The sequence below is a fragment of the Oncorhynchus keta genome, chromosome 30 (genome assembly GCF_023373465.1).
Source record: "Oncorhynchus keta strain PuntledgeMale-10-30-2019 chromosome 30, Oket_V2, whole genome shotgun sequence".
Classification (NCBI taxonomy): Eukaryota; Metazoa; Chordata; class Actinopteri; order Salmoniformes; family Salmonidae; genus Oncorhynchus; species Oncorhynchus keta.
Genome location: NC_068450.1, coordinates 13,128,876 through 13,153,816, shown reverse-complemented (window position 1 = coordinate 13,153,816; position 24,941 = coordinate 13,128,876). Strand labels below are relative to the sequence as shown.

The 24,941-nt window shown below is 46.4% G+C and overlaps 1 long non-coding RNA gene and 1 pseudogene across 8 annotated transcripts; both read right to left on the bottom strand.

The window, feature by feature from the left end:
• Window positions 1–17,039: 17,039 nt before the first annotated feature.
• On the bottom strand, window positions 17,040–19,764 carry LOC118363920 (protocadherin-20-like; annotated as a pseudogene).
• Window positions 19,765–19,794: 30 nt separating this feature from the next.
• On the bottom strand, window positions 19,795–21,818 carry LOC127913901 (uncharacterized). 8 transcript variants are annotated; one of them, XR_008087146.1, is made up of 6 exons: window positions 21,691–21,818; window positions 21,176–21,587; window positions 20,971–21,073; window positions 20,559–20,661; window positions 20,354–20,456; window positions 19,795–20,186 (listed from the first exon to the last, which is right to left on the bottom strand). It is a non-coding gene; the product is annotated as an uncharacterized LOC127913901 (long non-coding RNA). The 8 variants fall into 8 exon arrangements; XR_008087142.1 differs by having other exon boundaries at window positions 21,176–21,631; window positions 21,735–21,817; XR_008087145.1 differs by lacking the exon at window positions 20,354–20,456 and having other exon boundaries at window positions 19,795–20,024; window positions 20,500–20,661; window positions 21,176–21,631; window positions 21,735–21,817.
• Between the last annotated feature and the right edge of the window lie 3,123 nt (window positions 21,819–24,941).

Below are 24,941 nucleotides of genomic sequence, written 5' to 3'. Positions count from 1 at the left end.
CTGTACCGTAACACCCTGTATATAGCCTCCACGTTGACTCTGTACCGTAACACCCTGTATATAGCCTCGTTAGTGTTATTTTATTGTTGCTATTTTAATTATTATTATTGTAGTTATTTGTATTATTATTATTTTTTCAGTTTATTTTAGTCAATACTTTCTTAACACTTATTTTTCTTAACTGCATTGTTGGTTAATTAAGGGCTTGTAAGCATTTCACTATAAGGTCTACCTATACCTAGGTCTACCTATCCCACCCCCCACACATGCGGTGACCTCACCCATTACAACCAGCATGTCCAGAGATACAACCTCTCTCATCATCACCCAGTGCCTGGGCTTACCTCCGCTGTACCCGCACCCCACCATACCCCTGTCTGCGCATTATGCCCTGAATATATTCTACCATGCCCAGAAACCTGCTCCTCTTATCCTCTGCCCCCAACGCTCTAGGCGACCAGTTTTGATAGCCTTTAGCCGCACCCTCATACTACTCCTTCTCTGTTCCGCGGGTGATGTGGAGGTAAACCCAGGCCCTGCATGTCCCCAGGTACCCTCATTTGTTGACTTCTGTGATCGAAAAAGTCTTGGTTTTATGCATGTCAACATCAGAAGCCTCCTCCCTAAGTTTGTTTTACTCACTGCTTTAGCACACTCTGCTAACCCTGATGTCCTTGCCGTGTCTGAATCCTGGCTCAGGAAGGCCACCAAAAATTCAGAGATTTCCATACCCAACTATAACATCTTCCGTCAAGATAGAACTGCCAAAGGGGGCGGAGTCGCAGTCTACTGCAGAGATAGCCTGCAAAGTAATGTCATACTTTCCAGGTCCATACCCAAACAGTTTGAACTACTAATTTTGAAAATTACTCTCTCCAGAAACAAGTCTCTCACTGTTGCCGCCTGCTACCGACCCCCGTCAGCTCCCAGCTGTGCCCTGGACACCATTTGTGAATTGATCGCCCCCATCTAGCTTCAGAGTTTGTCCTGTTAGGTGACCTAAACTGGGATATGCTTAACACCCCGGCAGTCCTACAATCTAAGCTAGATGCCCTCAATCTCACGCAAATCATCAAGGAACCCACCAGGTACAACCCTAACTCTGTAAACAAGGGCACCCTCATAGACGTCATCCTGACCAACTGGCCCTCCAAATATACCTCCGCTGTCTTCAACCAGGATCTCAGCGATCACTGCCTCATCGCCTGTATCCGCCACGGAGCCGCAGTCAAACGACCACCCCTCATCACTGTCAAACGCTCCCTAAAACACTTCTGTGAGCAGGCCTTTCTAATCGACCTGGCCCGTGTATCCTGGAAGGACATTGACCTCATCCCGTCAGTTGAGGATGCCTGGTCATTCTTTAAAAGTAACTTCCTCACCATTTTGGATAAGCATGCTCCGTTCAAAAAATGCAGAACCAAGAACAGATACAGCCCTTGGTTCACTCCAGACCTGACTGCCCTCGACCAGCACAAAAACATCCTGTGGCGGACTGCAATAGCATCGAATAGCCCCGTGATATGCAACTGTTCAGGGAAGTCAGGAACCAATACACGCAGTCAGTCAGGAAAGCTAAGGCCAGCTTCTTCAGGCAAAAGTTTGCATCCTGTAGCTCCAACTCCAAAAAGTTCTGGGACACTGTGAAGTCCATGGAGAACAAGAGCACCTCCTCCCAGCTGCCCACTGCACTGAGGCTAGGAAACACGGTCTCCACCGATAAATCCATGATTATCGAAAACTTCAATAAGCACTTCTCAACGGCTGGCCATGCCTTCCGCCTGGCTACTCCAACCTCGGCCAACAGCTCCGCCCCCCGTAGTTCCTCACCCAAGCCTCTCCAGGTTCTCCTTTACCCAAATCCAGATAGCAGATGTTCTGAAAGAGCTGCAAAACCTGGACCCGTACAAATCAGCTGGGCTTGACAATCTGGACCCGCTATTTCTGAAACTATCTGCCGCCATTGTCGCAACCCCTATTACCAGCCTGTTCAACCTCTCTTTCATATCGTCTGAGATCCCCAAGGATTGGAAAGCTGCCGCAGTCATCCCCCTCTTCAAAGGAGGAGACACCCTGGACCCAAACTGCTATAGACCTATATCCATCCTGCCCTGCCTATCTAAGGTCTTCGAAAGCCAAGTCAACAAACAGGTCACTGACCATCTCGAATCCCACCGTACCTTCTCCGCTGTGCAATCTGGTTTCCGAGCCGGTCACGGGTGCACCTCAGCCACACTCAAGGTACTAAATGATATCATAACCGCCATCGATAAAAGACAGTACTGTGCAGCCGTCTTCATCGACCTCGCCAAGGCTTTCGACTCTGTCAATCACCAAATTCTTATCGGCAGACTCAACAGCCTCGGTTTTTCGGATGACTGCCTTGCCTGGTTCACCAATTACTTTGCAGACAGAGTTCAGTGTGTCAAATCAGAGGGCATGCTGTCCGGTCCTCTGGCAGTCTCTATGGGGGTGCCACAGGGTTCAATTCTCGGGCCGACTCTTTTCTCTGTATATATCAATGATGTTGCTCTTGCTGCGGGCGATTCCCTGATCCACCTCTACGCAGACGACACCATTCTATATACTTTCGGCCCGTCATTGGACACTGTGCTATCAAACCTCCAAACGAGCTTCAATGCCATACAGCACTCCTTCCGTGGCCTCCAACTGCTCTTAAACGCGAGTAAAACCAAATGCATGCTTTTCAACCGATCGCTGCCTGCACCCGCATGCCCGACTAGCATCACCACCCTGGATGGTTCCAACCTTGAATATGTGGACATCTATAAGTACCTAGGTGTCTGGCTAGACTGCAAACTCTCCTTCCAGACTCACATCAAACATCTCCAATCAAAAATCAAATCCAGAGTCGGCTTTCTATTCCGCAACAAAGCCTCCTTCACTCACGCTGCCAAGCTTACCCTAGTAAAACTGACTATCCTACCGATCCTCGACTTCGGCGATGTCATCTACAAAATGGCTTCCAACACTCTACTCAGCAAACTGGATGCAGTCTATCACAGTGCCATCCGTTTTGTCACTAAAGCACCTTATACCACCCACCACTGCGACTTGTATGCTCTAGTCGGCTGGCCCTCACTACATATTCGTCGCCAGACCCACTGGCTCCAGGTCATTTACAAGTCCATGCTAGGTAAAGCTCCGCCTTATCTCAGTTCACTGGTCACGATGGCAACACCCATCCGTAGCACGCGCTCCAGCAGGTGTATCTCACTGATCATCCCTAAAGCCAACACCTCATTTGGCCGCCTTTCGTTCCAGTACTCTGCTGCCTGTGACTGGAACGAATTGCAAAAATCGCTGAAGTTGGAGACTTTATCTCCCTCACCAACTTCAAACATCAGCTATCCGAGCAGCTAACCGATCGCTGCAGCTGTACATAGTCTATAGGTAAATAGCTCACCCATTTTCACCTACCTCATTCCCATACTGTTTTTATACTGTTTTTATTTATTTACTTTTCTGCTCTTTTGCACACCAATATCTCTACCTGTACATGCCCATCTGATCATTTATCACTCCAGTGTTAATCTGCAAAATTGTAATTATTCGCCTACCTCCTCATGCCTTTGCACACATTGTATATAGACTGCCCATTTTTTTCTACTGTGTTATTGACTTGCTAATTGTTTACTCCATGTGTAACTCTGTGTTGTCTGTTCACACTGCTATGCTTTATCTTGGCCAAGTCGCAGTTGCAAATGAGAACTTGTTCTCAACTAGCCTACCTGGTTAAATAAAGGTGAAATAAAAAATAAATAAATAAATACCTGTTGTATTTGGCACATGTGACAAATAACATTTGATTTGATGAAACTCTTGTTGTTGATCAAGTGTGTTCTTCCTTTCACCTCTCTTTCTTGGACTGCAAGGCAGTGACAGTATACTTTATTTCTTGCACCTGTGGTTGTGGCCACTTGACAGAATTAACAGTACATGAATTTCCTTTACACATCGTAGCCACTAGGCGGCAGCATTACACATGATAAGCTTGTTCCATATGTGCAGTAGGTTACACTGCTCTACATAGGCTCTAATCAGCTAAATGTATTAGCCTCAGAAACCCAGGATTGTCACGGTTTGAGTCAACGAGACAAGATTTGGAAGGATTGGAAGCATGAAACTAGATCCATTCTATCTTCATCTGCTAAATCAAATTCCCTTTTCGTAAGTCTGTGGTCATTTCTATGGCTGGTGACTACCTGAGAAATCCTCAGACCAAAGCTCCTCCTGTGTATAGGTTTTGCCTCGGGACCCAAATTGATCCAAGTTGTCTCAGTCTGGACCCAAATTGAACCAGGTTGTCTCAGTCTGGACCCAAATTGATCCAAGTTGTCTCAGTCTGGACCTAAATTGATCCAAGTTGTCTCAGTCGCGACTGAATATTCAGGTCAAGAAAAAGAATCACCAAGATACAATCTGGAAAACTCTTTTTAAAGCTATATTGATAGTAGATATAGTAATTATATGACAAGGAAAGAACAACATTCCCACCTCTTTCATTGTCAATAATGACATTTTTCCTATATTCTTGATGAACAATGTTAATAAACTCTGGTTTGAGACCACAATATCAACCACAATAGCAGTGCTAATAGCTCTATATTTGAAAAAATATTATACAAAATGTAAAATACAAAAATGTAAATACATTATAATTTCTACCCACTTCCTACCTGGTTTAAGTTGTTTAAATTCAGACTGGAGTATTTTATTAATTACATTTTTTACCCAGACACTCCGAACCACCAGTTGAGAATCGTTGCAGTAGAATATAGATAGAAGAGATTCTCTTCCGCCATGGAATACATGAAGATGACTCACAGGGTTCTAGAAAATAATATAACCATCCTCTGTGGTGCTTTTGGGAATTCACTCACATTCCATTGAACTGTGGATTCTCTCTGATACTTCTGTGAGGCTTTTTCAACGTCCAGTTGACCACTGTGTAAACTAAGTCACACACTAATGAGGAATGAGGATATAAACACATAGAGGAAACTAGTAGGTGATTTATAGAGACTCTACCTAGATGTCTATCTTTTCAGGTTGCACTGAGTGATCAAGAAGTGCTGGATAGAATGACTGATATTTGACTGGGGGTGTAGAATGCAGGAGAGAGAGTAGCAGGACACGCATGTTGCAAAAAATATCTTCTGCTTACTGTACATTCAACTATTCTCAAAGTCCCCAAAGCTCACCACACACACACACACACACACACACACACACACACACACACACACACACACACACACACACACACACACACACACACACACACACACACACACACACACACTCACACACACACACACACTCACACACTCACTCTTACACACACACACACACACACACACACACACACACACACACACACACACACACACACACACACACACACACACACACACACACACACACACACACTCACACACTCACTCTTCCACCCAAACACACACACACACACACACACACACACACACACACACACACACACACACACACACACACACACACACACACACACACACACACACACACACACTCACTCTTCCACCCAAACACACACACACACACACTTCAAACCGAGCATGATTACAGGTGGAATTTCCCATGGTGCCAAACTCCAACGTATCAACGACAACGTTGTCAGATTTCAACATCGTTGGAAAGATTATGTGATAAGGAAATTCTCTCAACCAAACATCTTTCTTTTTGTTTGAATTTCCTTTTATGTCACCTGTCTTAACTTGTGAAGAGGCTTAGAGAACTGACTGAACAGGGGGTGACGGCTGACACTTGTTGTTGTGTTTTCAACGCTGGGTGTAAAGTAAACATTGATTTGTGTTCTATTTCATCTTGTTGTTGCTAATTGGACATGTTACAGCATGAAGTCTTTTTCACGTTGTTTCTTCTTAACTTTGTGACTCGCAGGATATGTCTTGTTAGATGTTTTCCCTCCTTTATAAACAACAGTCAACAGATACTAAGGAATAATAAGGACCTGCAGATAAGAACCGTGTCAGTTATCAGTCCTGTCCCCCGGATCATCTTCACTTCAGTGGGGTGAAACAGTCAGAACGTCTCAAAGACGTACCGAGGAGAGCAGCTCTTCTGTAATCACATCTGGTCTACACAACAGGCAACACGACTCCCTATTCTATAATCACATCTGGTCTACACAACAGGCAACACAACTCCCTACTCTATAATCACATCTGGTCTACACAACAGGCAACATGTCAGGGTCTCTTCTATAATCACATCTGGTCTACACAACATGTCAGGGGTCTCTTCTATAATCACATCTGGTCTACACAACATGTCAGGGGTCTCTTCTATAATCACATCTGGTCTACACAACATGTCAGGGGTCTCTTCTATAATCACATCTGGTCTACACAACATGTCAGGGGTCTCTTCTATAATCACATCTGGTCTACACAACAGGCAACACGACTCCCTATTCTATAATCACATCTGGTCTACACAACAGGCAACACGACTCCCTCTTCTGTAATCACATCTGGTCTACACAACAGGCAACACAACTCCCTATTCTATAATCACATCTGGTCTACACAACAGGTAACACGACTCCCTATTCTATAATCACATCTGGTCTACACAACAGGCAACACAACTCCCTACTCTATAATCACATCTGGTCTACACAACAGGCAACACAACTCCCTATTCTATAATCACATCTGGTCTACACAACAGGCAACACAACTCCCTATTCTATAATCACATCTGGTCTACACAACAGGCAACACAACTCCCTATTCTATAATCACATCTGGTCTACACAACAGGCAACACAACTCCCTATTCTATAATCACATCTGGTCTACACAACAGGTAACACGGGGTCTCTATTCTATAATCACATCTGGTCTACACAACAGGCAACACAACTCCCTACTCTATAATCACATCTGGTCTACACAACAGGCAACACAACTCCCTATTCTATAATCACATCTGGTCTACACAACAGGCAACACAACTCCCTACTCTATAATCACATCTGGTCTACACAACAGGCAACACGACTCCCTACTCTATAATCACATCTGGTCTACACAACAGGCAACACAACTCCCTATTCTATAATCACATCTGGTCTACACAACAGGCAACACGACTCCCTACTCTATAATCACATCTGGTCTACACAACAGGCAACACAACTCCCTATTCTATAATCACATCTGGTCTACACAACAGGCAACACGACTCCCTATTCTATAATCACATCTGGTCTACACAACAGGCAACACAACTCCCTACTCTATAATCACATCTGGTCTACACAACAGGCAACACAACTCCCTACTCTATAATCACATCTGGTCTACACAACAGGCAACACAACTCCCTATTCTATAATCACATCTGGTCTACACAACAGGCAACACAACTCCCTACTCTATAATCACATCTGGTCTACACAACAGGCAACACAACTCCCTATTCTATAATCACATCTGGTCTACACAACATGTCAGGGGTCTCTTCTATAATCACATCTGGTCTACACAACAGGCAACACAACTCCCTACTCTATAATCACATCTGGTCTACACAACAGGCAATACAACTCCCTATTCTATAATCACATCTGGTCTACACAACAGGTAACACGACTCCCTACTCTATAATCACATCTGGTCTACACAACAGGCAACACAACTCCCTATTCTATAATCACATCTGGTCTACACAACAGGCAACACAACTCCCTATTCTATAATCACATCTGGTCTACACAACAGGCAACACAACTCCCTATTCTATAATCACATCTGGTCTATGGCAACACGGGTCTACACAACAGGCAACACAACTCCCTATTCTATAATCACATCTGGTCTACACAACAGGCAACACGACTCCCTCTTCTATAATCACATCTGGTCTACACAACAGGCAACACAACTCCCTACTCTATAATCACATCTGGTCTACACAACAGGCAACACGACTCCCTATTCTATAATCACATCTGGTCTACACAACAGGCAACACAACTCCCTATTCTATAATCACATCTGGTCTACACAACAGGTAACACGACTCCCTCTTCTATAATCACATCTGGTCCACAACAGGCAACACAGCTCCCTACTCTATAATCACATCTGGTCTACACAACAGGCAACATGACAGGGGTCTCTTCTATAATCACATCTGGTCTACACAACAGGCAACACAGCTCCCTATTCTATAATCACATCTTGTCTACACAACAGGCAACATGACAGGGGTCTCTTCTATAATCACATCTGGTCTACACAACAGGCAACACGACTCTCTTCTATAATCACATCTGGTCTACACAACAGGCAACACAACTCCCTATTCTATAATCACATCTGGTCTACACAACAGGCAACACGACTCCCTTTCTATAATCACATCTGGTCTACACAACAGGCAACACAACTCCCTACTCTATAATCACATCTGGTCTACACAACAGGCAACACGACTCCCTATTCTATAATCACATCTGGTCTACACAACAGGCAACACAACTCCCTATTCTATAATCACATCTGGTCTACACAACAGGTAACACGACTCCCTCTTCTATAATCACATCTGGTCTACACAACAGGCAACACGACTCCTACTCTATAATCACATCTGGTCTACACAACAGGCAACATGTCAGGGGTCTCTTCTATAATCACATCTGGTCTACACAACAGGCAACACAACTCCCTATTCTATAATCACATCTGGTCTACACAACAGGCAACACAACTCCCTATTCTATAATCACATCTGGTCTACACAACATGTCAGGGGTCTCTTCTATAATCACATCTGGTCTACACAACAGGCAACACGACTCCCTACTCTATAATCACATCTGGTCTACAAACAGGCAACACAACTCCCTATTCTATAATCACATCTGGTCTACACAACAGGCAACACAACTCCCTATTCTATAATCACATCTGGTCTACACAACAGGCAACACGACTCCCTCTTCTATAATCACATCTGGTCTACACAACATGTCAGGGGTCTCTTCTATAATCACATCTGGTCCACAACAGGCAACACAACTCCCTATTCTATAATCACATCTGGTCTACACAACAGGCAACATGTCAGGGGTCTCTTCTATAATCACATCTGGTCTACACAACAGGCAACACAACTCCCTATTCTATAATCACATCTGGTCTACACAACAGGCAACACAACTCCCTATTCTATAATCACATCTGGTCTACACAACATGTCAGGGGTCTCTTCTATAATCACATCTGGTCTACACAACAGGCAACACGACTCCTATTCTATAATCACATCTGGTCTACACAACATGTCAGGGTCTCTTCTATAATCACATCTGGTCTACACAACAGGCAACACGACTCCCTATTCTATAATCACATCTGGTCTACACAACAGGCAACACAACTCCCTATTCTATAATCACATCTGGTCTGGCAACACGACTCCCTCTTCTATAATCACATCTGGTCTACACAACAGGCAACACAACTCCCTACTCTATAATCACATCTGGTCTACACAACAGGCAACACAACTCCCTACTCTATAATCACATCTGGTCTACACAACAGGCAACACAACTCCCTATTCTATAATCACATCTGGTCTACACAACAGGCAACATGTCAGGGGTCTCTTCTATAACGTTGTCCTGAACAGGGCCTTTGACAGGGAAGAGAGCTGACACGACTCTATTCTATAACAGACCATCACATCTGGTCTACACACTACCCTTCTAACAGTGGGCTCTGTAACATTGCACCCTTCTGATCAAGGCTCCTGACAACAGGAGAAGTACAGTACATTTTACAAGTACAGTACCGTGTGTTCTGTCCTGACTGAGTGAAATGTGATCTAGCAGTACACTAGAGTGAGAATGCCAAATATCAGGTGATGGAGGGAGGACTTGCTCTGTGACTTAAGATGGTGGTGTTTCTTGCCGCTGCAGCCCCTCACCTGTCTGTTGATCCATACAAACCTTCACCCTCCCCCATCTGACCCCCCCCCCCCTGGTCCACCGTCCCAGGCTCTCACCTGTCTGTTGATCTATACAAACCCCTCCCCCATCTGACCCCCCCCCCCCTGGTCCACCGTCCCAGGCTCTCACCTGTCTGTTGATCTATACAAACCCCTCCCCATCTGCCCCCCTGGTCCACCGTCCCAGCCTCTCACCTGTCTGTTGATCTATACAAACCTCTCCCCCTCCCCCATCTGCCCCCCTGGTCCACCGTCCCAGCCTCTCACCTGTCTGTTGATCTATACAAACCCCTCCCCTCCCCCATCTGCCCCCCTGGTCCACCGTCCCAGCCTCTCACCTGTCTGTTGATCTATACAACCCCCCGGTCCACCGTCCCAGCCTCTCACCTGTCTGTTGATCTATACAAACCCCTCCCCTTCCCCCATCTGCCCCCCGGTCCACCGTCCCAGCCTCTCACCTGTCTATTGATCTATACAAACCCCTCCCCCTTCCCCCATCTGCCCCCCCGGTCCACCGTCCCAGCCTCTCACCTGTCTGTTGATCCATACAAACCCCTCCCCCATCTGCCCCCCCCCCCTGGTCCACTGTCCCAGCCTCTCACCTGTCTGTCCATATGTACCTTACAACCCCTCACTCCGTACCCCCACCTCCTCTGTCCTCCCTAGACCCAGCGTCACCTCCACTAAAACCTCTTCCACCGTCACCCTCCCTCCCCCCGCCACCTTCCACCTGCCCCCCCTTCCTTCCCCTTCCCCCTCCTCCTTACCCTCCCTCCCTACATGCCCCTCGGCCTCCTGCCCCTCCGCTAAGCAGCTCCTTGGAGGAACATTTAATCCCTTTAGTGTGTCTAAATACCTGAGAGCAGCCAGAGTAGGAAACCGGAGAACGCTCCAATCACCTTAACCTGGGTCAGTACCTCAGCTTAGACCAGACCTGGGTTAAAATAGTATTCAAAATCATTCAAAATCTTTGAGCGTTTGCTTGAGGCTCCCTGGATCGCCAGATGGATGGGGTTTGCCATATTTCAGTGGCTATTCTATTGGTTCTATTGCGGGGCAGGCAAGCTCTATCAAGCATAGATAAAATATTTGAATGATTTCAAATACTGTTTGAACCCAGGTCTGTATGAAGCAGATCTGTCTTCAGGACTAGAGCTGCTCTGTGTTTCTCTCCTCACTGTCATCATTAAGGAACCAGAGCTGCTCTGTGTTTTTCTCCTCACTGTCATCATTAAGGAACTAGAGCTGCTCTGTGTTTCTCTCCTCACTGTCATCATTAAGGGACCAGAGCTGCTCTGTGTTTCTCTCCTCACTGTCATCATTAAGGGACCAGAACTCCTCTGTGTTTCTCTCCTCACTGTCATCATTAAGGGACCAGAGCTGCTCTGTGTTTCTCTCCTCACTGTCATCATTAAGGGACCAGAGCTGCTCTGTGTTTCTCTCCTCACTGTCATCATTATGGAACCAGAGCTGCTCTGTGTTTCTCTCCTCACTGTCATCATTAAGGGACTAGAGCTGCTCTGTGTTTCTCTCCTCACTTTCATCATTAAGGAACCAGAGCTGCTCTGTGTTTCTCTCCTCACTGTCATCATTAAGGGACTAGAGCTGCTCTGTGTTTCTCTCCTCACTGTCATCATTAAGGGACCAGAGCTGCTCTGTGTTTCTCTCCTCACTGTCATCATTAAGGGACCAGAGCTGCTCTGTGTTTCTCTCCTCACTGTCATCATTAAGGGACCAGAGCTGCTCTGTGTTTCTCTCCTCACTGTCATCATTAAGGGACCAGAGCTGCTCTGTGTTTCTCTCCTCACTGTCATCATTAAGGGACCAGAGCTGCTCTGTGTTTCTCTCCTCACTGTCATCATTAAGGGACCAGAGCTGCTCTGTGTTTCTCTCCTCACTGTCATCATTAAGGGACCAGAGCTGCTCTGTGTTTCTCTCCTCACTGTCATCATTAAGGGACCAGAGCTGCTCTGTGTTTCTCTCCTCACTGTCATCATTAAGGGACCAGAGCTGCTCTGTGTTTCTCTCCTCACTGTCATCATTATGGAACCAGAGCTGCTCTGTGTTTCTCTCCTCACTGTCATCATTATGGAACCAGAGCTGCTCTGTGTTTCTCTCCTCACTGTCATCATTAAGGGACCAGAGCTGCTCTGTGTTTCTCTCCTCACTGTCATCATTAAGGGACCAGAGCTGCTCTGTGTTTCTCTCCTCACTGTCATCATTAAGGGACCAGAGCTGCTCTGTGTTTCTCTCCTCACTGTCATCATTAAGGGACCAGAGCTGCTCTGTGTTTCTCTCCTCACTGTCATCATTAAGGAACCAGAGCTGCTCTGTGTTTCTCTCCTCACTGTCATCATTAAGGAACCAGAGCTGCTCTGTGTTTCTCTCCTCACTGTCATCATTAAGGGACTAGAGCTGCTCTGTGTTTCTCTCCTCACTTTCATCATTATGGAACCAGAGATGCTCTGTGTTTCTCTCCTCACTGTCATCATTAAGGGACTAGAGCTGCTCCTCTGTGTTTCTTTCCTCACTGTCATCATTATGGGACCAGAGCTGCTCTGTGTTTCTCCCCCACTGTCATCATTAAGGAACCAGAGCTGCTCTGTGTTTCTCTCCTCACTGTCATCATTAAGGGACTAAAGCTGCTCTGTGTTTCTCTCCTCATTGTCATCATTAAGGAACCAGAGCTGCTCTGTGTTTCTCTCCTCATTGTCATCATTAAGGAACCAGAGCTGCTCTGTGTTTCTCTCCTCACTGTCATCATTAAGGGACTAGAGCTGCTCCTCTGTGTTTCTCTCCTCACTTTCATCATTAAGGGAGCAGAGCTGCTCTGTGTTTCTCTCCTCACTGTCATCATTAAGGGACCAGAGCTGCTCTGTGTTTCTCTCCGCACTGTCATCATTAAGGAACCAGAGCTGCTCTGTGTTTCTCTCCTCACTGTCATCATTAAGGAACCAGAGCTGCTCTGTGTTTCTCTCCTCACTGTCATCATTAAGGGACTAGAGCTGCTCTGTGTTTCTCTCCTCACTGTCATCATTAAGGGACCAGAGCTGCTCTGTGTTTCTCTCCTCACTGTCATCATTAAGGAACCAGAGCTGCTCTGTGTTTCTCTCCTCACTGTCATCATTAAGGGACTAGAGCTGCTCTGTGTTTCTCTCCTCACTTTCATCATTAAGGGACCAGAGCTGCTCTGTGTTTCTCTCCTCACTGTCATCATTAAGGGACCAGAGCTGCTCTGTGTTTCTCTCCTCACTGTCATCATTATGGAACCAGAGCTGCTCTGTGTTTCTCTCCTCACTGTCATCATTAAGGGACTAGAGCTGCTCTGTGTTTCTCTCCTCACTGTCATCATTAAGGGACCAGAGCTGCTCTGTGTTTCTCCCCCACTGTCATCATTAAGGAACCAGAGCTGCTCTGTGTTTCTCTCCTCACTGTCATCATTAAGGAACCAGAGCTGCTCTGTGTTTCTCTCCTCACTGTCATCATTAAGGGACCAGAGCTGCTCTGTGTTTCTCTCCTCACTGTCATCATTAAGGGACCAGAGCTGCTCTGTGTTTCTCTCCGCACTGTCATCATTAAGGAACCAGAGCTGCTCTGTGTTTCTCTCCTCACTGTCATCATTAAGGGACTAGAGCTGCTCTGTGTCTCTCCTCACTGTCATCATTAAGGAACCAGAGCTGCTCTGTGTTTCTCTCCTCACTGTCATCATTAAGGAACCAGAGCTGCTCTGTGTTTCTCTCCTCACTGTCATCATTAAGGAACCAGAGCTGCTCTGTGTTTCTCTCCTCACTGTCATCATTAAGGGACCAGAGCTGCTCTGTGTTTCTCTCCTCACTGTCATCATTAAGGGACTAGAGCTGCTCTGTGTTTCTCTCCTCACTGTCATCATTAAGGGACTAGAGCTGCTCTGTGTTTCTCCCCCACTGTCATCATTAAGGAACCAGAGCTGTTCTGTGTTTCTCTCCTCACTGTCATCATTAAGGGACTAGAGCTGCTCTGTGTTTCTCCCCCACTGTCATCATTAAGGAACCAGAGCTGCTCTGTGTTTCTCTCCTCACTGTCATCATTAAGGAACCAGAGCTGTTCTGTGTTTCTCTCCTCACTGTCATCATTAAGGGACTAGAGCTGCTCTGTGTTTCTCTCCTCACTGTCATCATTAAGGGACTAGAGCTGCTCTGTGTTTCTCTCCTCACTGTCATCATTAAGGGACTAGAGCTGCTCTGTGTTTCTCCCCACTGTCATCATTAAGGAACCAGAGCTGCTCTGTGTTTCTCTCCTCACTGTCATCATTAAGGGACCAGAGCTGCTCTGTGTTTCTCTCCTCACTGTCATCATTAAGGAACCAGAGCTGCTCTGTGTTTCTCTCCTCAATGTCATCATTAAGGAACCAGAGCTGCTCTGTGTTTCTCTCCTCACTGTCATCATTAAGGGACCAGAGCTGCTCTGTGTTTCTCTCCTCACTGTCATCATTAAGGGACTAGTGTACCATAACAGTTCATGGTTTTATAGCTACTTTAGGTTTACAGTGAGTGACTATTCAGTTCAGCTACTGTCTACTGAGGGACACAAGTCATTTTCATGTTTTGTTTTTGTTGTTTTATCTCTTACAGAAATAAACTGCTGGTACAAACACAAACATAAATGCAGGTTTTAGTTTTCTATTCTGACATGCAACTGTCTCCCAGCTTTGAAAATACTGGATCGAAGTACAGTATGTTGGGTCTTGTTAGGCATTTTGCGTTCGGTTGACACTGGCACACAGTATGAAGATCTGACCAGGGATTAGGGCGGCAGGGTGGCCTAGTGGTTAGAGCGTTGGACTAGTAACCGAAAGGTTGCAAATTCAAATCCCAGAACTGACAAGGTACAAATCTGTCGTTCTGCCCCTGAACAGGCACTGTTCCTAGACTGTCATTGAAAATAAGAATTTCTTCTTAACTGACTTGTCTAGTTAAATAAAAATTAGGCTAAAAATAATGGAAAGTGAACATACAGATCTTGTGATTAAAACCACTTTCACTTGGTTTTCTTCTCTTCACTCTTTAGTACAAGACGAGTTTTGAATTTGTATCCCTTATTTAACATTGATGTCTGACTCAGTTCACACAAGTTAATAATTACCTTGAATGTCTCTGATTTCATTCTCACTTAAAGGCTGTCACAAATGGTACCATATTCCCTATATAGTATACTACTTTTAACCAGAGCCCTACCAAAGTAGGCCACTATGTAGTGAATAGGGATTAGAGCCCTACCAAAGTAGGCCACTATGTAGTGAATAGGGATTAGAGCCCTACCAAAGTAGGCCACTATGTAGTGAGTAGGGATTAGATCCCTACCAAAGTAGGCCACTATGTAGTGAGTAGGGACTAGAGCCCCACCAAAGTATGTCACTATGTAGTGAGTAGGGATTAGAGCCCCACCAAAGTAGGCCACTATGTAGTGAATAGGGACTAGAGCCCCACCAAAGTATGTCACTATGTAGTGAGTAGGGATTAGAGCCCCACCAAAGTAGGCCACTATGTAGCGAGTAGGGATTAGAGCCCTACCAAAGTAGGCCACTATGTAGTGAGTAGGGATTAGAGCCCTACCAAAGTAGGCCACTATGTAGTGAGTAGGGATTAGAGCCCCACCAAAGTAGGGCCACTATGTAGTGAATAGGGATTAGAGCCCTACCAAAGTAGGCCACTATGTAGTGAGTAGGGATTAGAGCCCTACCAAAGTAGGCCACTATGTAGTGAATAGGGATTAGAGCCCCACCAAAGTAGGCCACTATGTAGTGAGTAGGGATTAGAGCCCTACCAAAGTAGGCCACTATGTAGTGAGTAGGGATTAGAGCCCTACCAAAGTAGGCCACTATGTAGTGAATAGGGACTAGAGCCCCACCAAAGTAGGCCACTATGTAGTGAGTAGGGATTAGAGCCCTACCAAAGTAGGCCACTATGTAGTGAGTAGGGATTAGAGCCCTACCAAAGTAGGCCACTATGTAGTGAATAGGGATTAGAGCCCTACCAAAGTAGGCCACTATGTAGTGAATAGGGATTAGAGCCCTACCAAAGTAGGCCACTATGTAGTGAATAGGGATTAGAGCCCTACCAAAGTAGGCCACTATGTAGTGAGTAGGGATTAGAGCCCTACCAAAGTAGGCCACTATGTAGTGAGTAGGGATTAGAGCCCTACCAAAGTAGGCCACTATGTAGTGAGTAGGGATTAGAGCCCCACCAAAGTAGGCCACTATGTAGTGAGTAGGGATTAGAGCCCTACCAAAGTAGGCCACTATGTAGTGAGTAGGGATTAGAGCCCTACCAAAGTAGGCCACTATGTAGTGAGTAGGGATTAGAGCCCTACCAAAGTAGGCCACTATGTAGTGAGTAGGGATTAGAGCCCCACCAAAGTAGGCCACTATGTAGTGAGTAGGGATTAGAGCCCTACCAAAGTAGGCCACTATGTAGTGAGTAGGGATTAGAGCCCTACCAAAGTAGGCCACTATGTAGTGAGTAGGGATTAGAGCCCCACCAAAGTAGGCCACTATGTAGTGAGTAGGGATTAGAGCCCTACCAAAGTAGGCCACTATGTAGTGAGTAGGGATTAGAGCCCTACCAAAGTAGGCCACTATGTAGTGAATAGGGATTAGAGCCCTACCAAAGTAGGCCACTATGTAGTGAGTAGGGATTAGAGCCCTACCAAAGTAGGCCACTATGTAGTGAATAGGGATTAGAGCCCTACCAAAGTAGGCCACTATGTAGTGAGTAGGGATTAGAGCCCTACCAAAGTAGGCCACTATGTAGTGAGTAGGGATTAGAGCCCTACCAAAGTAGGCCACTATGTAGTGAATAGGGATTAGAGCCCTACCAAAGTAGGCCACTATGTAGTGAGTAGGGATTAGAGCCCTACTGATAAAATGTATGTTGGATTGTATCAGACATTTAACCAGAGTGTTTCAACTTAGAATATTGAAAGAGATAGAGACTCCTTTGTGTGAAACAGTGAAAATGTATTTAATTGTAGAATTGATTTCATACTTTTTACATGGTATACAAGAAACGTCAACTACATATAGTATAAAGTCCAGTCAGAACAAGCATCTCTCTCATTATAACACTTCTAAAAAATATCTAGAGTCCAGTCAGAACAAGCATCTCTCATTATAATGCTTCTCCTGAAGAATATCTCTCCTGAATGCGTAGAGGAATCTGATTCTCATTTACCCCCCTCCTCTGCTGTCGTTCCCCTCTAGATCTCTTCCTCTGTTTCATGTATGTCACCAGAAACAGACAGAGCGAGGCCACCATGATGCCCAGGCCTACCAGCAGGATCAACCGGGCATGTCTGTCGCAGGCGGGCGTCTCAGCTGGCTTTTCAGAGGGCATCTGGGCCAGTCTGTAGGGCAGGGATCTGGGTAGAGTTTCCAGGTGACATGGTTCCAAGGTGTCGTTGACCAGCATATTGACCCAGACGGTGGTGTGGAGGGGCGTTGGTTTCCCACCGTCACCACGATGAACAGATGGTGCATCCCCAGGTCCTTACCCATGAGCCTCTGGGCTACGGTCACATTACCGGAAGGGACTGCTGCTGCTGTCACCATGGTGATAGGATGATGGAGAGGTGCCCGGTGATTCCCGTGCTGCGATGGTGTATTTGATCTCAGAGTTTAACCCTGAGTCCTCATCGATGGCGTAGATCTTGGTTACCATGGTGCCCGTGGTGGTCCCCGTGGAGATGGTGAGACACGACAGGTTGCTGCTGGGAAGGATGACCTGGGGCTGGTAGTCGTTGACATCCTCGATGAACACTGTTACCCTGGCGACGGAGGTCAGAGGTGACGGGCGTCCGTTGTCGGTGGCGAGCAGATCTAACTCGTAGCGGTCCTGTTTCTCGCGGTCGACATCGGCCATGCAGCGCAGCGTCCCCTGGGCGTTGTCTATGACGAAGGGGCTGACACTGCTGTTCACCACCCTCACCTCCACCTCCCCGTTAAGCCCTGTATCCACATCCGACACCCCCACCTTCCCCACCTTCCCCACCTGGGCCAGGGGAGGTATATTCTCAGGGAGGAAGATGATGAAGTGAGGGGTGAGGAAGTCAGGAGCGTTATCATTCTGGTCCAGGACGGTGATTGTCACCATCACAGAGGACTCTAATGGAGGAGAGCCGTTATCTCTGGCTACAACTGTCAGTCTGTGAACATCCTGTAGTTCTCTGTCCAGGAGTACAGAAACCGTCAGCTGACCTGTCTTTTGGTCGATTCTAAAAATGGCCGTCGCCATGTGTGATAGTTGGCCCAGTTTGTAGGTGACCTGCCCGTTCAGACTGCTGAGTACGTCCTGCGTGCAGACTCTCAGCAGAGACGCCCCAGGAGGGTTATTCTCCTCTATGTCTATCAGATAGTGACTCTGGAGAAACTGTGGAGCATTATCATTCACATCCACCACCCTCACCTGGATCTCTCTCCTGGGGAAGCCCTGAGCTGCAGGCTCCCCGACACCATCGAGCATCACTACAGAAACATGATATTCACTATTCATCTCATTGTCTGAGGGCTTTGATGTTGACAGGAGATATTTGCCCTTCTGCCGGCTCAAAGAGAACGGCACCTCTCCTTCAATGGAAAGATACGATGAGCCTCTAACACTACTAGTATCCCCCGGTAGCTCTAGCAAAGCCAAGACAGTGGGGGGCTGGTTTTCCTGCAACACTATCGTCTGGTTTTGATGCTCTGCTATGAACCTGATCTTTATGCCATTTATGCCGTGTCTGCAGGGGGACAGTGGGGGCCGCTGGCTAACACTTTCAACACCACCTCCTCTCCCCTGTCACTAACACTGTCACTGTGGCGGTCTCTGAGCTCTCCTCTCAGGCTGATCAGGCCAGTGTGACTGTCCAGACTGAAGAGTTCCCTGGCCCGTTCTGAGAGCTTGGGGCTGAGGGAGTAGGTAATGTCAGCGTTGGGGCCCAGGTCTAGGTCTGTGGCTCTGACCATGATTACTGCTGTGTCTCTGGGTGATTCCGCTATAATAACCACCTTCTGGGTGCTGTCCAGGCTAAACTCTGGGAAGTTATTGTTCACGTCAGTCACTTTTATGAATAACGTTGCTGTGGCGCTTAGTGGGGTAGAACCACAGTCTGTGACCACTAGAGTCATCTCATGAAGATCCTGCTTCTCGCGGTCTAGTCCTTGTCGCACAACCAAAAACAAAATGGCTGCTTCTTCTTCTACTGTCACACTGAAAAACCCACCGTCTCCCCCTAGGTGGTACTGCAGCTGTCCGTTACGTCCCATGTCACTGTCTTCTGCTTGGTCGTCCAATAAGAAACTGGTGGGGACAGCCGCATCCTCAGAGACACTCAGATGGATCTCAGTGTTGTCAAAGTGAGGAGCTGTCCTCTACGACCACCATGAACTTCACCAGCTCTGCCTCAGGGCCCACGATGGCATCGTGTGGGACGATACACTCCCCAGCCTGAGGTTGGTCAGGACACAGGGCCTCTCGGTCCATCCTGCGATAGAGAGATTGTTTCTTTATCAGCAGCAGCTATACATTACAAGCATACAGCAACAATAAATATCAAAGTGCAACAATCCATCCAGTCATGTAAATAAATAGTCAAAAGGCCTGTAGGCCACCAGATCATCTAGATTGAGTTTCAATAAATAACCACCTGTGGTCGGCAGTGTAGACATCCTCTGTCCCCTGGTCCACACTGAGGTAGAACTGGGTCAGGAGCTGGTAGGGGGGCCTCCGTGGACCCCATGGACCCGACCCGGACCCCAGCCTCCTGCTCCTCTGGAACCGAGAACTGAATGGAACCGTAGTACAGGATCTGCCTGAGATGGACCATGACAAACACGTTCTAAAGGAGAACATAGAAGTGAAAACGTGACGTGACTAGAAGTGAAAACGTGAAGACTGGGGCTGGATCCCTGTAGCCTACCTGGGTACAGTTAACACCCTCTCCTTCTCACCTACCCCTCCCACCTGTCACTCTGCCAGACTAGTGTAGGGAGGAAGACTGGGGCTGGATCCCTGTAGCCTACCTGGGTACAGTTAACACCCTCTCCTTCTCACCTACCCCTCCCACCTGTCACTCTGCCAGACTAGTGTAGGGAGGAAGACTGGGGCTGGATCCCTGTAGCCTACCTGGGAGACTAGTGTAGGGAGACTGTTAGCCTACCTGGGAACTGTTAACACCCTATCTCCCACCCTCCCACCTGTTAACACCCTCTCCTTCTCACCTACCCCTCCCACCTGTCACTCTGCCAGACTAGTGTAGAGAGGAAGACTGGGGCTGGATCCCTGTAGCCTACCTGGGTACAGTTAACACCCTCTCCTTCTCACCTACCCCTCCCACCTGTCACTCTGCCAGACTAGTGTAGGGAGGAAGACTGGGGCTGGATCCCTGTAGCCTACCTGGGTACAGTTAACACCCTCTCCTTCTCTCCCACCCTCCCACCTGTCACTCTGCCAGACTAGTGTAGGGAGAAAGACTGGGGCTGGATCCCTGTAGCCTACCTGGGTACAGTTAACACCCTCTCCTTCTCACCTACCCCTCCCACCTGTCACTCTGCCAGACTAGTGTAGGGAGGAAGACTGGGGCTGGATCCCTGTAGCCTACCTGGGTACAGTTAACACCCTCTCCTTCTCTCCTACCCCTCCCACCTGTCACTCTGCCAGACTAGTGTAGGGAGGAAGACTGGGGCTGGATCCCTGTAGCCTACCTGGGAACTGTTAACACCCTCTCCTTCTCACCTACCCCTCCCACCTGTCACTCTGCCAGACTAGTGTAGGGAGGAAGACTGGGGCTGGATCCCTGTAGCCTACCTGGGAACAGTTAACACCCTCTCCTTCTCACCTACCCCTCCCACCTGTCACTCTGCCAGACTAGTGTAGGGAGAAAGACTGGGGCTGGATCCCTGTAGCCTACCTGGGTACAGTTAACACCCTCTCCTTCTCACCTACCCCTCCCACCTGTCACTCTGCCAGACTAGTGTAGGGAGGAAGACTGGGGCTGGATCCCTGTAGCCTACCTGGGAACTGTTAACACCCTCTCCTTCTCTCCCACCCTCCCACCTGTCACTCTGCCAGACTAGTGTAGGGAGGAAGACTGGGGCTGGATCCCTGTAGCCTACCTGGGTACAGTTAACACCCTCTCCTTCTCACCTACCCCTCCCACCTGTCACTCTGCCAGACTAGTGTAGGGAGGAAGACTGGGGCTGGATCCCTGTAGCCTACCTGGGTACAGTTAACACCCTCTCCTTCTCACCTACCCCTCCCACCTGTCACTCTGCCAGACTAGTGTAGGGAGGAAGACTGGGGCTGGATCCCTGTAGCCTACCTGGGTACAGTTAACACCCTCTCCTTCTCACCTACCCCTCCCACCTGTCACTCTGCCAGACTAGTGTAGGGAGGAAGACTGGGGCTGGATCCCTGTAGCCTACCTGGGAACTGTTAACACCCTCTCCTTCTCACCTACCCCTCCCACCTGTCACTCTGCCAGACTAGTGTAGGGAGGAAGACTGGGGCTGGATCCCTGTAGCCTACCTGGGTACAGTTAACACCCTCTCCTTCTCACCTACCCCTCCCACCTGTCACTCTGCCAGACTAGTGTAGGGAGAAAGACTGGGGCTGGATCCCTGTAGCCTACCTGGGAACTGTTAACACCCTCTCCTTCTCACCTACCCCTCCCACCTGTCACTCTGCCAGACTAGTGTAGGGAGGAAGACTGGGGCTGGATCCCTGTAGCCTACCTGGGTACAGTTAACACCCTCTCCTTCTCTCCCACCCTCCCACCTGTCACTCTGCCAGACTAGTGTAGGGAGAAAGACTGGGGCTGGATCCCTGTAGCCTACCTGGGTACAGTTAACACCCTCTCCTTCTCACCTACCCCTCCCACCTGTCACTCTGCCAGACTAGTGTAGGGAGGAAGACTGGGGCTGGATCCCTGTAGCCTACCTGGGAACTGCTGTGCCAACACTCACACACCTTGTGCCCCTCCCACTACAGGTAACCTAATAAGCTGATTGAACAGTGTGCAGCAGCCAATCAGAACAACTGGTTAGTCAGTATTCTTTTCCTTCTTCCTGTAGCGTTTTTCTCTGGTTTAGTGGTTTGAGGAATTGACTAATTGAAAGTAAATGTAAAAGGATTATCTGAATGGATCTGGTGAACGGAACAACAGAACAACAGAATATGAAATGTTAGATATGACATACAAAAGGTTCTTCTCTGTAACCGTGGTAACATACGTACTGTTATACATTCTCTTAGAAAGAAGTCTGTTTTTAGGGAAAGTTATTCTACCACAAAGTTCCAATTCCACCTGTGTCAACTGTGGCCACAAATGGCAAGTGATCACTGTGGTCACAGAGTGCTTCCCCAATTCTAAAATTGGCCAACTAAAAATAGAAATATGACTGTAAAAGGGCTATAATCTTTCCTCCCCAGATGTGTAGTGTGTCTATGTTGTTCATACAACCAGTAAGTCAGTCAGTAGGACAGAGGTCTGTGTTGGCAGTGACATGAATTGTAACGTTTCATTCTCACTTATTGAGTGACCCCTGTTGGTTGGGTAGCATAGTTTCAGGTGACTTTACAATAACGGGCCTTTACAGTGATAATACTTGGGGGTTAATTTACAAAAATCATGATAAGAAGTAACTTTATAATTAGGCATTTAAGGTGGGCTAATGTTAGTAAAGATGCTTTCCTGGGAAAACAGCAATATGATAGACAGATTGGCTGTTTATAATAGATAATAGGCAACAGTTTCCCTACAATTTATTATAAAAATGTTGAAATCATAGATAGAATATTTTAGCAAAATCACATCATTCTGTTCTTTAATTTCCTTCCGAGATGATTTCTGTGACCCATTGAAAACCCCTCGGAAAAATATGGCCGTGAGTTGTACAGGGCCATCAACAGAGTTTAATAACTCTCAGGGCTCAGTCCTGAAAACCAGGGACTGAGGGGTTTGTGTTCTGAGAAAAAATTAGCCTTTTCTAAAATCATTTCTGCAACTCTACGTCATTTTACGTGACTGGAGACATTACAATAATATTTTTTTATAAGATGTCAATCTATTCTGACATTTACACACTGAGATCAATAAAACGAACGACACATGTCTTAAATGCAACCAATAGCATTGGTCAATGAAAAGAGTGGATACACTGATTTTATGCCTACAATATGAGGAGGAAATGATCCACCAATTTTCCAGTGGCACTCACCTATTCAAACAGACTTTTCCCCGCAATTGTATTTTGAAATATTGCGAAATATCTTCCAGCTGCTGCCTGCTGTTTCATTGTTTCATAGATTGACAATCTAAAGCATTTCATTTCAATTTTAAATACACTATTGATCCTCTGAGGCTAAATTATACTAGTGTAGTATTTGACATGATTTCATTTAGAGACAGGAGTAATTATTTAATTTGACAAACGTATTTCATTTTATCTACAGCACTTCCAGGACCCCTTCCTGCAGGGCTGTTTTCTTCCATTTTCCAAGGCCAAATAAATGAATCAACACTTCTTCATATTCATTCAATCGATTGTGATCAGTAACCCCATATGAGGTTATTGTGAGGTTATTGTGTAGGTAGACCTACTGTTACTATAATACTTCAAATAATCTATCAGCAAGTAGCCTAGCCTACAATTATGAGAATAAATTCAGTAGGCTGTCAATGAAAGCAGTAGTGGTTTCAGCTATATTGTTATTGAAACGTCGTATACCATGTAGCCTTGTTAAACAATAAAAACACATGTCAAATGACTTGAATAGCCAATGGTAAATGTGTACAAATGTGTATTCGTATCAGTAGGCTAAGTGACTGAAATGCATCAAAAGTATTGGAAGGTTCAGAAAAACATCAGGGAAGCTCATAAAGTAGATTATAGTCGGGTGTAGGGAAGAGCTGCATGCTTTATATAGCGAGACTAATGATCAGGGAAGCTCACCTCAATTTAGCTAACATTTCCCAGTCGAATTGTAACCAAATATCCAAACGGACATTCAGTGAAAACTAAAATCGTAGTTTCCATGCTTGTCTCAAGACAGTCCCAATCAAAACGGTGCTGGAATTACCAGTTGACCACACATGGCAACTGCTTTACAGTTCTTATAACCAGTGGTGTAGTGCTGTTTGTTTTAGGTTCATTTCTGAATGAAAGTTGGTACCGACATGACGCCTATTGTATACAATAATTTTAGAATATACATACAATACAACATCCAAATTGCATGATTGTCTATGTCTGCACATACTGTAAGAGGCTAAAGGAACATTATCTCATTTTAAAAATCCTAAAACACCAAATGAGGCCTACCTTATTATAAATGAGGTCACTATCACTGTCAATCGTGAATGATAATTCTTCACGTTTTACATGCGAAACGTCCGTGCTGCATGCATGCCAACCATTTGATCCCAGTCAGTTTCATGGGAATAGGCATTTTGATATTCTTGAATGATGTAAGGGTGACTAACAGGCCTAACGAATCAGATGTTTAGAGCAAAAAAATATATATATTTCAGCACAATCATCCTAAATTGTTACAAGAAATGACATGGTATTTTTGGTATAAGAGTAGCCTGACATTATCATGCTATTATATTCTGTTTGTTATGTAGAATACTAATGAATCATTAAGTGACCTTGCTAGATACAGCACCATTCTGAGAAGTGGTTATAATGGTTGGATGGCTTTGGGGGTTTCACAAAACCACAGTTCCATTACCTAAGAGGTGCATTCAGTTGACTACAATTTATTTTTACACCATTGCAGCATCAGCGCAAAAAATATTTGTGGTGTAAGCCCCGAAAGCCAGGTCCTGGTGACGTTCAGGGAGTTGCATAAGCATCTATCTTGGGGTTTCTGAGACTG